The following is a 16009-nucleotide window of genomic DNA, read 5'->3' as shown; positions in this document are numbered from 1 at the left end:
TCAGAAAATAAAAGCTGCTAGGGAACTTCAAGTCCTGATTTTGCTCTATGTGTCCCCCTGGATTGTCTGCTCAGGTACCAACACTGAGCGGAGATTCACTCTGAAGAAGAGTTCACATGTGTTAAGACAAAGCATTTGTGTCTGCTTCAAGTTTATGGTCACCCCATGATTACATCTTTGGAAGGATGACCATCCCTACACTCATAGCACGGGGCATTGACATGAGACCTGGGGTCACAACAGCTGCACTGATCTACCTTGAATTCAGGTGGGAAGGGGCAGTTCATAAACACCATGGAGGAGAGCAACAAGCACAGGAGCCCACCCTGAGATGGACTCATTTTCAGTAGCACCTCCCCAGGCCCAATACACACTTGAGAGTCAATCCCCCACATCGGTCTCCTGAGTGTCCATAAGCTGTGGTGACCCTAACACTGCTGTGAAGTGTTGCTGAGGGGGCACCACTAGAAACTGTGAGGGAGAAAGCAGGTCTCCAGCAGTGGGGAGTCCATGGTAATTTTGGTGCAGATGTTCTCATACTGAAAGTCACCATGTGCATCAGTGAGCGAGGTGAAGGTCTACCTGATCTCGCTATATGACAGCACCCATGCTGGCCTTGTGCACAGCACACATGGAGTCTGCACTGAGGATGCAATTTCTCCCTCCCTACTCTGTCCCCAGATCGTGCCCACCCAAACACATGAATCACAAAGCCTGCACTCTCCCTAGGCTGTCTGCCTTTTCCCTACCACTCACTCATGTTGCTGAGGTGCACTGTCTCCCATGGGCCCTTAAGACTTCTTAGTTTTTGTGTGTGGGGGTCTGCATTCTGAACCCTTTCCAGCACCACATGCCCACAGACCTATGGAAACTAGACAAATACATTCCTTGAACAGTACTTAGTCAAGGCACAAGGTGCCGGAGGGCTCTCTTTGTGACCCTAGAGTCCTCATATGCTCTGGATAAGTGTTTCCATCTGGTAATCTCACAACACCTGTTCCGAAAAATAATATGTAAGTTTAAGCCACAGCTATTTTAATGCGCAATCACTGGATGCTTGTGCAAGATAGCCGTTTTAAGAGATGACATTTGGGCCTGTGCCGCGGCTCACTAGGCTAATCCTCCACCTTGCAGTGCCGCAGCACACCGGGTTCTAGTCCCGGTTGGGGAAATGGATTCTGTCCCGGTTGCCCCTCTTCCAGGGCAGCTCTCTGCTGTGCCCCAGGAGTGCAGTGGAGGATGGCCCAAGTGCTTGGGCCCTGCACCCCATGGGAGACCAGGAGAAGCACCTGGCTCCTGCCATCGAATCAGCGTGGTGCGCTGGCCGTAGCGCGCTGGCCGCGGCGGCCATTGGATGTGAAGCAACGGCAAAAGGAAGACCTTTCTCTCTGTCTCTCTCTCACACTGTCCACTCTGCCCGTCAAAAAAAAAAAAAAAGAGATGACATTTGAAAGAAGGAATACTGTGCTTCAATTCGTGTTACCCTTCTCCATTTTGTATTCAAATAATCCAATACACCCAGACAACAGTTTGAACACCAGCACCAAGAAAAATGATCAAGACCCAGAAATTGGAACACTCCCTTTCTGGAGGAGAATGGAGTCTCAGCGTGACAGCTTTAACACATTTGGTTGGAACACTGCTGAAAAGTTTTGTGCTTTTATTTTAAATGAGTTGTAGTTAACATTGATATTGTTCCAGGTGGTTCCTTCAGTTAAAAACTAAGGTACCATAACACAAAAGTGATCATGTGCAGTGGATTTTGGAAACACAACAAGCATGTTGAACACCTGCTAGTTTTCTTCTTTTTTAAAGATTTATAACTGTTTTTGAAAGACGGTTTTACAGAGAGGCAGAGGCAGAAAAAGAGAGAGATGCCAAGTCCATCCGCTGACTCACTGAGACAGGCAGGAGAAGCGCTGGTCTGAAGCCAGGAGCCAGGAGCTTCCTCGGGCCTCCCCTGTCTGTGCAGAGGCGCAAGTGGAGCAGCTGGGACATGAACCACCGCCCTTAGTGATTTCCAGTACTGTGGGAAGAGGCCTCCCTGCTATACCACAGTGCTGGTCCCAAGGAAGCATAAATTTTTATAAAGATGGTGGAGAGGTGCTAGACATCAGGGTACAGACTTAGAACGAAGTTTGATCTTGCTTAAAAGGATTGAACTCAGATTTTCAAGGTTAACACTGAATGTTTCCACCATAAAGAAGTGATAAATGTTGGAGAGGGCAGATATGTTGGATTCAATTGAACATCACACTATGTATTCATGCATGAAACATCACACGGTACTTCATAAATGTTCAAGTTTTATATACCATAAACAATCAAGATTTTTTTAAAAGAAAAATTTCAAATGGAGAGAATAACTAATCTATTTACTTCTAGTTCTGTTTTGTTTGAATTCTCACTTCCTGAAGTTCTTTTCTGATTAACACAACATGATCAACTCTGCTTGGCATCTCTATGTCCCACTTTCTACAAAACATAGCTTCTGTTGTGGATTTCTCTGTTAATAGTGTTTCACATCTATATGTCCATGCTCAAAATCACGCAAAAAAAAAAAAAAAATTAGTCAGATGCAAAAGCCCAACAGCTCTGTGTCATTGAAATATCCCAGTGCTGAAACAGCATGTTAGTTTGAGAATCTTACAACACATTTTTAAAGTAATATTCCCAGCACACATCTTCTTTCTTAGATGGAATAGCCTCTAGGTATCATATACATTAGTCTAAAAACATGGGTGTGAAGGTACAAGCAGGATAAGGCAATAGGATGACCCTCTCACATTTAGAAGCTTTCAACAGAAAGCACCTTTCTGTCATTATTGTACTGGAATCTCACTGTCCTGGTTTCTTATCATTTCCTTTCTGTATCGAGGTGAAGGCATATTGGGTGGATGCACATTTAACATTGTTATTTCCTCCTGGGGAATTAAATCCTTCATCATTATATAATGCACTTCCCACCTCTTTATACCAACTTAATTTGAAATTTATTTATCTGGTAGAAATCTGATTATTGCCTTCCTTGGACTCCATCTGTGTGAAATATCTCATGGTATGTGTTACTTTCAGTGCCCATGTGCCCCTAGATGTGGAGTTATGTTGTAAGCAGCATAGAATGAGTGCTTTCATCAATTCACTTAGTCACTTGGCATATTTATAACTAGAGAGTTTACTCCATTTACATTCAAGGTAACTGTGGATACACAGTAGCTCACTCATGTTGTCTGATATTTCTTTTCTAGTGCCATTTCCTTCACTTTCATCTCAGAGAGTTTGGGAATGTTGGCACACGTGAGTATATTGATGAAAAACTCAAAATTTTGATATACAAAGTGGTCAGATATCGATTATGGGAAAGTATTAGTGCACACTAATGTGTACATTTGTTGACAGTAGTTAGATTTGGACAGAACCGTAGCTGAGTTCAGGGAAGGGATCTCATCAAACTTTTTTATTTTATTTTATTTTTATGTTTGACAGGCAGAGTGGACAGTGAGAGAGAGAGACGGAGAGAAATGTCTTCCTTTTGCCATTGCTTCACGCTCCAATGTCCGCCACGGCAAGCACACCTCGCTGATCCGAAGCCAGGAGCCAGGCGCTTCTCCCGGTTTCCCATGTGTGTGCAGGGCCCAAGAACTTGGGCCATCCTCCACTGCACTCCTGGGGCACAGCAGAGAACTGGCCTGGAAGAGGGGCAACCGGGACAGAATCTGGCGCACCGACCAGGACATGAACCTGGTGTGCCGGCACTGCAAGGCGGACAATTATCTTATTTACCCGCAGCGCCGGCTTCATCAGACTTTTGACATTTGATTTTGTCCTTCTACGGATATAAAATTTTCCAAACATAAAAGTTTTAGGCCTCCGAAAATGCTAGGGACAATGGTGTTGATTATTCTGCTATCTCTCAAAGCAGAAGATGTATCTGGATCATGCTTCATGTGATGTGCTCAGACATACGTATCTCAGGAATGAAAGTGCCTCTGAACAATTTGAACATCTCTCTCACTAGAAGCCTGCTGAGCTAGTGACAATGACAAAATGAGGACAGCATTATTCCCCTCACACTTGCACAAATGACAAAACACCCCACAAACTCACTCCTCCTCCAAGGGGAGGGCTGGCTACACCCTAGAACATGTTAAAGAATTTCACTCCTCTGCATTGGGCTCCAGGTATGGCTTCAGTCTAAAACAAAAATGGATACCAGGCTCCATGTTTGGAAAATAACAAACTTTGCTCCCAGAAATTAACAAATGAAATGACTCTTTGTTTTCTTTTTATTATTCTGAAGTAAATATTCAAGCAGATGGGAATTGGAGGGAAATATCCAGTCCTTTATCTCGATTATCAGCATGAAGCATAGATGGAGGGAAAACACACAGATGCCTGCCATAATGCAGACAGTGAGAACAGAGCACCAGCAGAGGCACTTTGAAGGCATGGCAGCCCTCACCTCCGGATCAAATACAGCCCGTCTCTAACTGCAGCCTTTGTCACAGAGCCTGCTCCTAGCACTATATAATCAAGTCTTGTCTTCACTCACAGAACACTCAGAACCCTGCTCTTCCTGCCTCCAGCTCACTCCCAGACATGAGGATGTTCGGCCTCCTCACTGCCATTGTCCTGGTGGCACTCCAGGCCAAGGCTGAGCCTGTGCCACCATCAGATGAAGAGATTCCAGACCAGGAGGGGACAGATGTGGGAGGCCAGGTCATGGCCATCTCCTTTGCTGAGGATGAAACCTCTGCTCTTCAGGATCCAGGTGATAGAATCCAATGTGGAGGAACTACCCAAACTGAAGAGGAAAGGTTGGAGGAAGGCTCTGGGGTTGAGTCTTCAAAGGTCTTAGTGACTCTGCTGAATTTACTTAGGTTCTCATAGCCTTGAGTTTTTTCCAACAGGGTTCAGTTCAACAGGTATGTCCAGCTAGTAGTTCCTAGTGTTCCCCACCACAGCAGGGCAACCACAGATCTGAATACTCTGGCATTTCCTATAGAGAGACTGCAAAGCAGGGAACGTTCAATACAAAATAGTTCAAGTGTGGACTACAGAGGTTACTAGCTGATTGGATCCAAGTACACTCTGTGCTTTGTTAAGGTATTGTGTATACCCCAAGAGGTACAAATGTATTAAGAGTTAATACTAAATGTTACAAACAAATAGAATGAAATAGAATAAACATTGAAAGTCAAAAGCCTCAAAGAGATGTTCCTCACAAAAGGCTGTGTTTTCCAACATATGTCTTTGGAATAGCCTTGTCCAAATTTGGAGAGTCTTAAGGGAAGTCACCCTGGGTCAAATGTGTAATCCAGTTATGAGGACAGCATTTGACACTGCTTAGTAGAGAAACGTTGAGAACCTGGAGACCCAGCTAAAGCTGTGTTCAGATGTGTTTGACAAGGTCAGGAGCACAAAGACTCGGACAAAGGAGAAAGGGTCTCAAATCGTGTTTGTGACCACACTTGCTGTGTCTGTTCCTTCCAGTGGCTGGGTGCTCTTCCTGCTGCTGGCTGTGATGTAGTCCATATGAGACCCTCTCATCTAAGTGTGGAATGGTCCTGGCTTTTCTTGATCCTTGTATTCATAGAAGGACCCCTCTCTCTACCCTAGTTTCGCCGCTGAGAAGCCAGAAAATGCCCTGTTCGTGCAAAAAATACTGTGATCCTTGGGAGGTGATAGATGGTAGCTGCGGCCTATTTAACTCCAAGTATATCTGTTGCCGGGAAAAAGTCAAAAATGAAGAATGAACTCATCATTGCCTCCACACATTGGAGAGAACCATCTTTACTCCAGAATCTTGCCATTAAGTTTTTTTTTCTGTATCTCATATAAAGTCCTGGCAACCAATCTCTGTGTCAACATCTCTTTCCTATTTGCTATGCTTTTGGGTCACACTGAACTGCAATTAGCACTGTGGGGAAATCACACACTTTCCAAAGGAAAAACTACCTCCAAGTTCTAGGAATATCAAGCATGAACACATACTTCAGAAAATAAAAGCTGCTAGGGAACTTCAAGTCCTGATTTTGCTCTATGTGTCCCCCTGGATTGTCTGCTCAGGTACCAACACTGAGCGGAGATTCACTCTGAAGAAGAGTTCACATGTGTTAAGACAAAGCATTTGTGTCTGCTTCAAGTTTATGGTCACCCCATGATTACATCTTTGGAAGGATGACCATCCCTACACTCATAGCACGGGGCATTGACATGAGACCTGGGGTCACAACAGCTGCACTGATCTACCTTGAATTCAGGTGGGAAGGGGCAGTTCATAAACACCATGGAGGAGAGCAACAAGCACAGGAGCCCACCCTGAGATGGACTCATTTTCAGTAGCACCTCCCCAGGCCCAATACACACTTGAGAGTCAATCCCCCACATCGGTCTCCTGAGTGTCCATAAGCTGTGGTGACCCTAACACTGCTGTGAAGTGTTGCTGAGGGGGCACCACTAGAAACTGTGAGGGAGAAAGCAGGTCTCCAGCAGTGGGGAGTCCATGGTAATTTTGGTGCAGATGTTCTCATACTGAAAGTCACCATGTGCATCAGTGAGCGAGGTGAAGGTCTACCTGATCTCGCTATATGACAGCACCCATGCTGGCCTGTGCACAGCACACATGGAGTCTGCACTGAAGATGCAATTTCCCCCTCCCTACTCTGTCCCCAGCTCCTGCCCACCCGAACACGTGAATCACAAAGCCTGCACTCTCCCTAGGCTGTCTGCCTTTTCCCTACCACTCACTCATGTTGCTGAGGTGCACTGTCTCCCATGGGCCCTTAAGACTTCTTAGTTTTTGTGTGTGGGGGTCTGCATTCTGAACCCTTTCCAGCACCACATGCCCACAGACCTATGGAAACTAGACAAATACATTCCTTGAACAGTACTTAGTCAAGGCACAAGGTGCCGGAGGGCTCTCTTTGTGACCCTAGAGTCCTCATATGCTCTGGATAAGTGTTTCCATCTGGTAATCTCACAACACCTGTTCCGAAAAATAATATGTAAGTTTAAGCCACAGCTATTTTAATGCGCAATCACTGGATGCTTGTGCAAGATAGCCGTTTTAAGAGATGACATTTGGGCCTGTGCCGCGGCTCACTAGGCTAATCCTCCACCTTGCAGTGCCGCAGCACACCGGGTTCTAGTCCCGGTTGGGGAAATGGATTCTGTCCCGGTTGCCCCTCTTCCAGGGCAGCTCTCTGCTGTGCCCCAGGAGTGCAGTGGAGGATGGCCCAAGTGCTTGGGCCCTGCACCCCATGGGAGACCAGGAGAAGCACCTGGCTCCTGCCATCGAATCAGCGTGGTGCGCTGGCCGTAGCGCGCTGGCCGCGGCGGCCATTGGATGTGAAGCAACGGCAAAAGGAAGACCTTTCTCTCTGTCTCTCTCTCACACTGTCCACTCTGCCCGTCAAAAAAAAAAAAAAAGAGATGACATTTGAAAGAAGGAATACTGTGCTTCAATTCGTGTTACCCTTCTCCATTTTGTATTCAAATAATCCAATACACCCAGACAACAGTTTGAACACCAGCACCAAGAAAAATGATCAAGACCCAGAAATTGGAACACTCCCTTTCTGGAGGAGAATGGAGTCTCAGCGTGACAGCTTTAAAACATTTGGTTGGAACACTGCTGAAAAGTTTTGTGCTTTTATTTTAAATGAGTTGTAGTTAACATTGATATTGTTCCAGGTGGTTCCTTCAGTTAAAAACTAAGGTACCATAACACAAAAGTGATCATGTGCAGTGGATTTTGGAAACACAACAAGCATGTTGAACACCTGCTAGTTTTCTTCTTTTTTAAAGATTTATTACTGTTTTTGAAAGACGGTTTTACAGAGAGGCAGAGGCAGAAAAAGAGAGAGATGCCAAGTCCATCCGCTGACTCACTGAGACAGGCAGGAGAAGCGCTGGTCTGAAGCCAGGAGCCAGGAGCTTCCTCGGGCCTCCCCTGTCTGTGCAGAGGCGCAAGTGGAGCAGCTGGGACATGAACCACCGCCCTTAGTGATTTCCAGTACTGTGGGAAGAGGCCTCCCTGCTATACCACAGTGCTGGTCCCAAGGAAGCATAAATTTTTATAAAGATGGTGGAGAGGTGCTAGACATCAGGGTACAGACTTAGAACGAAGTTTGATCTTGCTTAAAAGGATTGAACTCAGATTTTCAAGGTTAACACTGAATGTTTCCACCATAAAGAAGTGATAAATGTTGGAGAGGGCAGATATGTTGGATTCAATTGAACATCACACTATGTATTCATGCATGAAACATCACACGGTACTTCATAAATGTTCAAGTTTTATATACCATAAACAATCAAGATTTTTTTAAAAGAAAAATTTCAAATGGAGAGAATAACTAATCTATTTACTTCTAGTTCTGTTTTGTTTGAATTCTCACTTCCTGAAGTTCTTTTCTGATTAACACAACATGATCAACTCTGCTTGGCATCTCTATGTCCCACTTTCTACAAAACATAGCTTCTGTTGTGGATTTCTCTGTTAATAGTGTTTCACATCTATATGTCCATGCTCAAAATCACGCAAAAAAAAAAAAATTAGTCAGATGCAAAAGCCCAACAGCTCTGTGTCATTGAAATATCCCAGTGCTGAAACAGCATGTTAGTTTGAGAATCTTACAACACATTTTTAAAGTAATATTCCCAGCACACATCTTCTTTCTTAGATGGAATAGCCTCTAGGTATCATATACATTAGTCTAAAAACATGGGTGTGAAGGTACAAGCAGGATAAGGCAATAGGATGACCCTCTCACATTTAGAAGCTTTCAACAGAAAGCACCTTTCTGTCATTATTGTACTGGAATCTCACTGTCCTGGTTTCTTATCATTTCCTTTCTGTATCGAGGTGAAGGCATATTGGGTGGATGCACATTTAACATTGTTATTTCCTCCTGGGGAATTAAATCCTTCATCATTATATAATGCACTTCCCACCTCTTTATACCAACTTAATTTGAAATTTATTTATCTGGTAGAAATCTGATTATTGCCTTCCTTGGACTCCATCTGTGTGAAATATCTCATGGTATGTGTTACTTTCAGTGCCCATGTGCCCCTAGATGTGGAGTTATGTTGTAAGCAGCATAGAATGAGTGCTTTCATCAATTCACTTAGTCACTTGGCATATTTATAACTAGAGAGTTTACTCCATTTACATTCAAGGTAACTGTGGATACACAGTAGCTCACTCATGTTGTCTGATATTTCTTTTCTAGTGCCATTTCCTTCACTTTCATCTCAGAGAGTTTGGGAATGTTGGCACACGTGAGTATATTGATGAAAAACTCAAAATTTTGATATACAAAGTGGTCAGATATCGATTATGGGAAAGTATTAGTGCACACTAATGTGTACATTTGTTGACAGTAGTTAGATTTGGACAGAACCGTAGCTGAGTTCAGGGAAGGGATCTCATCAAACTTTTTTATTTTATTTTATTTTTATGTTTGACAGGCAGAGTGGACAGTGAGAGAGAGAGACGGAGAGAAATGTCTTCCTTTTGCCATTGCTTCACGCTCCAATGTCCGCCACGGCAAGCACACCTCGCTGATCCGAAGCCAGTAGCCAGGCGCTTCTCCCGGTTTCCCATGTGTGTGCAGGGCCCAAGAACTTGGGCCATCCTCCACTGCACTCCTGGGGCACAGCAGAGAACTGGCCTGGAAGAGGGGCAACCGGGACAGAATCTGGCGCACCGACCAGGACATGAACCTGGTGTGCCGGCACTGCAAGGCGGACAATTATCTTATTTACCCGCAGCGCCGGCTTCATCAGACTTTTGACATTTGATTTTGTCCTTCTACGGATATAAAATTTTCCAAACATAAAAGTTTTAGGCCTCCGAAAATGCTAGGGACAATGGTGTTGATTATTCTGCTATCTCTCAAAGCAGAAGATGTATCTGGATCATGCTCCATGTGATGTGCTCAGACATACGTATCTCAGGTATGAAAGTGCCTCTGAACAATTTGAACATCTCTCTCCCTAGAAGCCCCCTGAGCTAGTGACAATGACAAAATGAGGACAGCATTATTCCCCTCACACTTGCACAAATGACAAAACACCCCACAAACTCACTCCTCCTCCAAGGGGAGGGCTGGCTACACCCTAGAACATGTTAAAGAATTTCACTCCTCTGCATTGGGCTCCAGGTATGGCTTCAGTCTAAAACAAAAATGGATACCAGGCTCCATGTTTGGAAAATAACAAACTTTGCTCCCAGAAATTAACAAATGAAATGACTCTTTGTTTTCTTTTTATTATTCTGAAGTAAATATTCAAGCAGATGGGAATTGGAGGGAAATATCCAGTCCTTTATCTCAATTATCAGCATGAAGCATAGATGGAGGGAAAACACACAGATGCCTGCCATAATGCAGACAGTGAGAACAGAGCACCAGCAGAGGCACTTTGAAGGCATGGCAGCCCTCACCTCCGGATCAAATACAGCCCGTCTCTAACTGCAGCCTTTGTCACAGAGCCTGCTCTGTCTTGTCTTCACTCACAGAACACTCAGAACCCTGCTCTTCCTGCCTCCAGCTCACTCCCAGACATGAGGATGTTCGGCCTCCTCACTGCCATTGTCCTGGTGGCACTCCAGGCCAAGGCTGAGCCTGTGCCACCATCAGATGAAGAGATTCCAGACCAGGAGCAGACAGATGTGGGTGGCCAGGTCATGGCCATCTCCTTTGCTGAGGATGAAACCTCTGCTCTTCAGGATCCAGGTGATAGAATCCAATGTGGAGGAACTACCCAAACTGAAGAGGAAAGGTTGGAGGAAGGCTCTGGGGTTGAGTCTTCAAAGGTCTTAGTGACTCTGCTGAATTTACTTAGGTTCTCATAGCCTTGAGTTTTTTCCAACAGGGTTCAGTTCAACAGGTATGTCCAGCTAGTAGTTCCTAGTGTTCCCCACCACAGCAGGGCAACCACAGATCTGAATACTCTGGCATTTCCTATAGAGAGACTGCAAAGCAGGGAACGTTCAATACAAAATGGTTCAAGTGTGGACTACAGAGGTTACTAGCTGATTGGATCCAAGTACACTCTGTGCTTTGTTAAGGTATTGTGTATACCCCAAGAGGTACAAATGTATTAAGAGTTAATACTAAATGTTACAAACAAATAAAATGAAATAGAATAAACATTGGAAGTCAAAAGCCTCAAAGAGATGTTCCTCACAAAAGACTGTGTATTCCAACATATGTCTTTGGAATAGCCTTGTCCAAATTTGGAGAGTCTTAAGGGAAGTCACCCTGGGTCAAATGTGTAATCCAGTTATGAGGACAGCATTTGACACTGCTTAGTAGAGAAACGTTGAGAACCTGGAGACCCAGCTAAAGCTGTGTTCAGATGTGTTTGACAAGGTCAGGAGCACAAAGACTCGGACAAAGGAGAAAGGGTCTCAAATCGTGTTTGTGACCACACTTGCTGTGTCTGTTCCTTCCAGTGGCTGGGTGCTCTTCCTGCTGCTGGCTGTGATGTAGTCCATATGAGACCCTCTCATCTAAGTGTGGAATGGTCCTGGCTTTTCTTGATCCTTGTATTCATAGAAGGACCCCTCTCTCTACCCTAGTTTCGCCGCTGAGAAGCCAGAAAATGCCCTGTTCGTGCAAAAAATACTGTGATCCTTGGGAGGTGATAGATGGTAGCTGCGGCCTATTTAACTCCAAGTATATCTGTTGCCGGGAAAAAGTCAAAAATGAAGAATGAACTCATCATTGCCTCCACACATTGGAGAGAACCATCTTTACTCCAGAATCTTGCCATTAAGTTTCTTTTTCTGTATCTCATATAAAGTCCTGGCAACCAATCTCTGTGTCAACATCTCTTTCCTATTTGCTATGCTTTTGGGTCACACTGAACTGCAATTAGCACTGTGGGGAAATCACACACTTTCCAAAGGAAAAACTACCTCCAATTCTAGGAATATCAAGCATGAACACATACTTCAGAAAATAAAAGCTGCTAGGGAACGTCAAGTCCTGATTTTGCTCTATGTGTCCCCCTGGATTGTCTGCTCAGGTACCAACACTGAGCGGAGATTCACTCTGAAGAAGAGTTCACATGTGTTAAGACAAAGCATTTGTGTCTGCTTCAAGTTTATGGTCACCCCATGATTACATCTTTGGAAGGATGACCATCCCTACACTCATAGCACTGGGGCATTGACATGAGACCTGGGGTCACAACAGCTGCACTGATCTACCTTGAATTCAGGTGGGAAGGGGCAGTTCATAAACACCATGGAGGAGAGCAACAAGCGCAGGAGCCCACCCTGAGATGGACTCATTTTCAGTAGCACCTCCCCAGGCCCAATACACACTTGAGAGTCAATCCCCCACATCGGTCTCCTGAGTGTCCATAAGCTGTGGTGACCCTAACACTGCTGTGAAGTGTTGCTGAGGGGGCACCACTAGAAACTGTGAGGGAGAAAGCAGGTCTCCAGCAGTGGGGAGTCCATGGTAATTTTGGTGCAGATGTTCTCATACTGAAAGTCACCATGTGCATCAGTGAGCGAGGTGAAGGTCTACCTGATCTCGCTATATGACAGCATCCATGCTGGCCTGTGCACAGCACACATGGAGTCTGCACTGAGGATGCAATTTCTCCCTCCCTACTCTGTCCCCAGCTCCTGCCCACCCGAACACGTGAATCACAAAGCCTGCACTCTCCCTAGGCTGTCTGCCTTTTCCCTACCATTCACTCATGTTGCTGAGGTGCACTGTCTCCCATGGGTCCATATGACTTCTTAGTTTTTGTGTGTGGGGGTCTGCATTCTGAACCCTTTCCTGCACCACATGCCCACAGACCTATGGAAACTCAACAAATACGTTCCTTGAACAGTACTTAGTCAAGGCACAAGGTGCTGGTGGGCTCTCTTTGTGACCCTAGACTCCTCATATTCTCTGGATAAGTGTTTCCAACTGGAAATCTCACAACACCTGTTCCGAAAAATAATATGTAAGTTTAAGCCACAGCTATTTTAATGCACAATCACTGGATGCTTGTGCAAGATAGCCGTTTTAAGAGATGACATTTGATAGAAGGAAACAGCGCTTCAAATCATGTTACTATTCTCCATTTTGGATTCAAATAATCCAATACACCCAGACGACAGTTTGAACACCAGCTCCAAGAAAAATGATCAAGACCCAGAAATTGGAACACTCCCTTTCTGGAGGAGAATGGAGTCTCAGCGTGACAGCTTTAACATGTTTGGTTGGAACACTGCGAAAAGGTTTTGTGCTTTTATTTTAATTGAGTTGCAGTTAACGTTGATATTGTTCCAGATGGTTCCTTCAGTTAAAAACTAAGGTACCATAACAAAAAAGTGATCATGTGCAGTGGATTTTGGAAACACAACAAGCATGTTGAACATCTGCTAGGTTTCTTCTTTTTTTAATAGATTTATTACTTTTTTTGAAGACATTTTTATAGAGAGACAGAGGCAGAAAAAGAGAGAGATGCCAAGTCCATCCGCTGACTCACTGAGACAGGCAGGAGAAGGGCTGGTCTGAAGCCAGGAGCCAGGAGCTTCCTCGGGCCCCCTGTCTGTGCAGAGGCGCAAGTGGAGCAGCTGGGACATGAACCACCGCCCTTAGTGATTTCCAGTACTGTGGGAAGAGGCCTCCCTGCTATGCCACAGTGCTGGCCCCAAGGAAGCAGTTTTTATAAAGATGGTGGAGAGGTGCTAGACATCAGAGTACAGACTTAGAAAGAAGTTTGATCTTGCTTAAAAGGATTGAACTCAGATTTTCAAAGTTAACACTGAATGTTTCCATCATAAAGAAGTGATAAATGTTGAAGGCAGTTATGTTGGATTCAATTGAACATTACACAATGTATGCATGCATGAAACATCACACGGTATTTCATTAATGTTCAATCTTTGTGTACCAGTAAACATTCAAGATTTTTTTTAAAGAAAAATTTCAAATGGAGCGAATATCTAATCTATTTATTTTAGTTCTGTTTGTTTGAATTCTCACTTCCTGAGTTCTTTTCAGATTAATACAACATGATCAACTCTGCTTGGCATCTCTATGTTCCACTTTCTACATAACATAGCTTCTGTTGTGGATTTCTCTGTTAATAGTGTTTCCCATCTAAATTTCCATGGTCATTATAACCCGCCCCCCCAAAAATCAGACAGATGCTAAAGCCCCAACAACTCTGTGTCAGTGAAATATCCCAGTGCTGAATCAGCATGCTAGTTTGAGAACTTACAACACATTTTTAAAGTAATATTCCAAGCACACACCTTCTTTTTTTAGATGGAATAGCCTCTAGGTATCATATACATTAGTCTAAAAACATGGGTGTGTAGGTACAAGCAGGATAAGGCAATAGGATGACCCTCTCACATTTAGAAGCTTTCAACAGAAAGCAACTTTCTGTCATTATCGTACTGGAATCTCACTGTTCTGGTCTCTTATCATTTCCTTTCTGTATCGAGGTGAAGGCGTATTGGGTGGATGCACATTTAAAGTTGTTATTTTCTCCTGGTGAATTAAATGCTTCATCATTGTATAATGACCTTCCCACCTCTTTATACCAACTTAATTTGAAATTTATTTATCTGGTAGAAATCTGATATTTGCTTTCCTATGGACTCAATCTGTGTTGAATATCTCATGATATTTGTTACTTTCAGTGCCCATGTGCCCCTAGATGTGGAGTTATGTTGTAAGCAGCATAGAATGAGTGCTTTCATCAATTCACTTAGTCACTTGACATATTTATAACTAGAGAGTTTACTCCCTTTACATTCAAGGTAAGAATTGATACAGAGTTGCACACTCATGTTGTCTGGCGTTTCTTTTTACTGCCATGTCCTTCACTTTCATCTCAGAGATTATGGGAATGCTGGCACACTTGAGTATACTGATGAAAAACTCATTAAGATTTGATATACAAAGTGATCAAGATATTGCATTAGGGGAAAGTATTAGTTCAGGCAAATGTGTACATTTGTTGACAGTAGATATATTTGGAAAGAACCATAGCTGAGAACAGGGAAGGGATCTCATCAGATTTTTTTTTAACTTTTATAATGAATATAAATTTCCAAAGTACAGCTTATGGAGTACAATGGTTTCCCCCCATAACTTCCCTCCCACTCGCAACCCTCCCGTTTCCTGCTCGCTCTCCCCTTCCATTCACATCAAGATTCATTTTCAAATCTCTTTAAATACAGAAGATCAGTTTAGCATATATTAAGTAAAGATTTCAACAGTTTGCACTCACACAGAAACATAAAGTGAAAAATACTGTTTGAGTACTAGTTATAGCATTAAATCTCAATGTACAGCACATTAGGGCCAAAGATCCTACATGAGGAGTAAGTGTACAGTGACTCCTGTTGTTGACTTAACAAATTCACACTTTTGTTTATGGCATCAGTAATCACCCTAGGCTCTTGTCAAGAGCTGCCAAGGCTATGGAAGCCCCCTGAGTTCACCGACTCTGATCATATTTAGACAAGGTCATAGTCAAAGTGGAAGTCATCTCCTCCATTGAGAGAAAGGTACCTCCTTCTTTGATGACCTGTTCTTTCTTTCATTTTTAAATTTTTTTTAATTTTTTTTTAACTTTTATTTAATGAATATAAATTTCCAAAGTACGACTTATGGATCACAATGGCTTTCCCCCTATACAGTCCCTCCCACCCACTTCCCTCCCCTTTCCTACTCCCTCTCCCCTTCCATTCACATCTAGATTCATTCTCGATTATCTTAATATACAGAATTTCAGCTTAGTATACATTAAGTAAGGATTTCAACAATTTGCTCCCACACAGAAACATAAAGTGAAAAATAATAGATGATTTTTTTAAATGATGATGAAATCAGATCAGACCTATTGTCATGTTTAATCCCAGTGAGAGTCAAGTTGGGAATTGATAATTTATTTTTTTTTTACAGAAGATCAGTTTAGTATACATTAAGTAAAGATTTCAACAGTTTGCACCCCCATAGAAACACAAAGT

At 43.5% G+C, this 16009-nt stretch overlaps 2 long non-coding RNA genes across 2 annotated transcripts; both read left to right on the top strand.

Annotated features, from left to right (window-relative positions):
* Positions 1 to 4572: 4572 nt before the first annotated feature.
* Positions 4573 to 5856, top strand: LOC149125204 (uncharacterized). The gene is made up of 2 exons (XR_016212600.1): positions 4573 to 4771; positions 5620 to 5856. It is a non-coding gene; the product is annotated as an uncharacterized LOC149125204 (long non-coding RNA).
* A 4763-nt stretch (positions 5857 to 10619) lies between these two features.
* LOC149125203 (uncharacterized) lies at positions 10620 to 11830 on the top strand. The gene is made up of 2 exons (XR_016212599.1): positions 10620 to 10745; positions 11594 to 11830. It is a non-coding gene; the product is annotated as an uncharacterized LOC149125203 (long non-coding RNA).
* The last annotated feature ends 4179 nt before the right edge of the window (positions 11831 to 16009 follow it).

Source organism: Oryctolagus cuniculus, chromosome 8 (assembly GCF_051225735.1).
Source record: "Oryctolagus cuniculus isolate XC-2025 breed Fujian yellow rabbit chromosome 8, ASM5122573v1, whole genome shotgun sequence".
Lineage (NCBI taxonomy): Eukaryota > Metazoa > Chordata > Mammalia > Lagomorpha > Leporidae > Oryctolagus > Oryctolagus cuniculus.
Note: the sequence above shows the minus strand (reverse complement) of the source record. Positions and strands in the feature narration are given on the sequence as shown.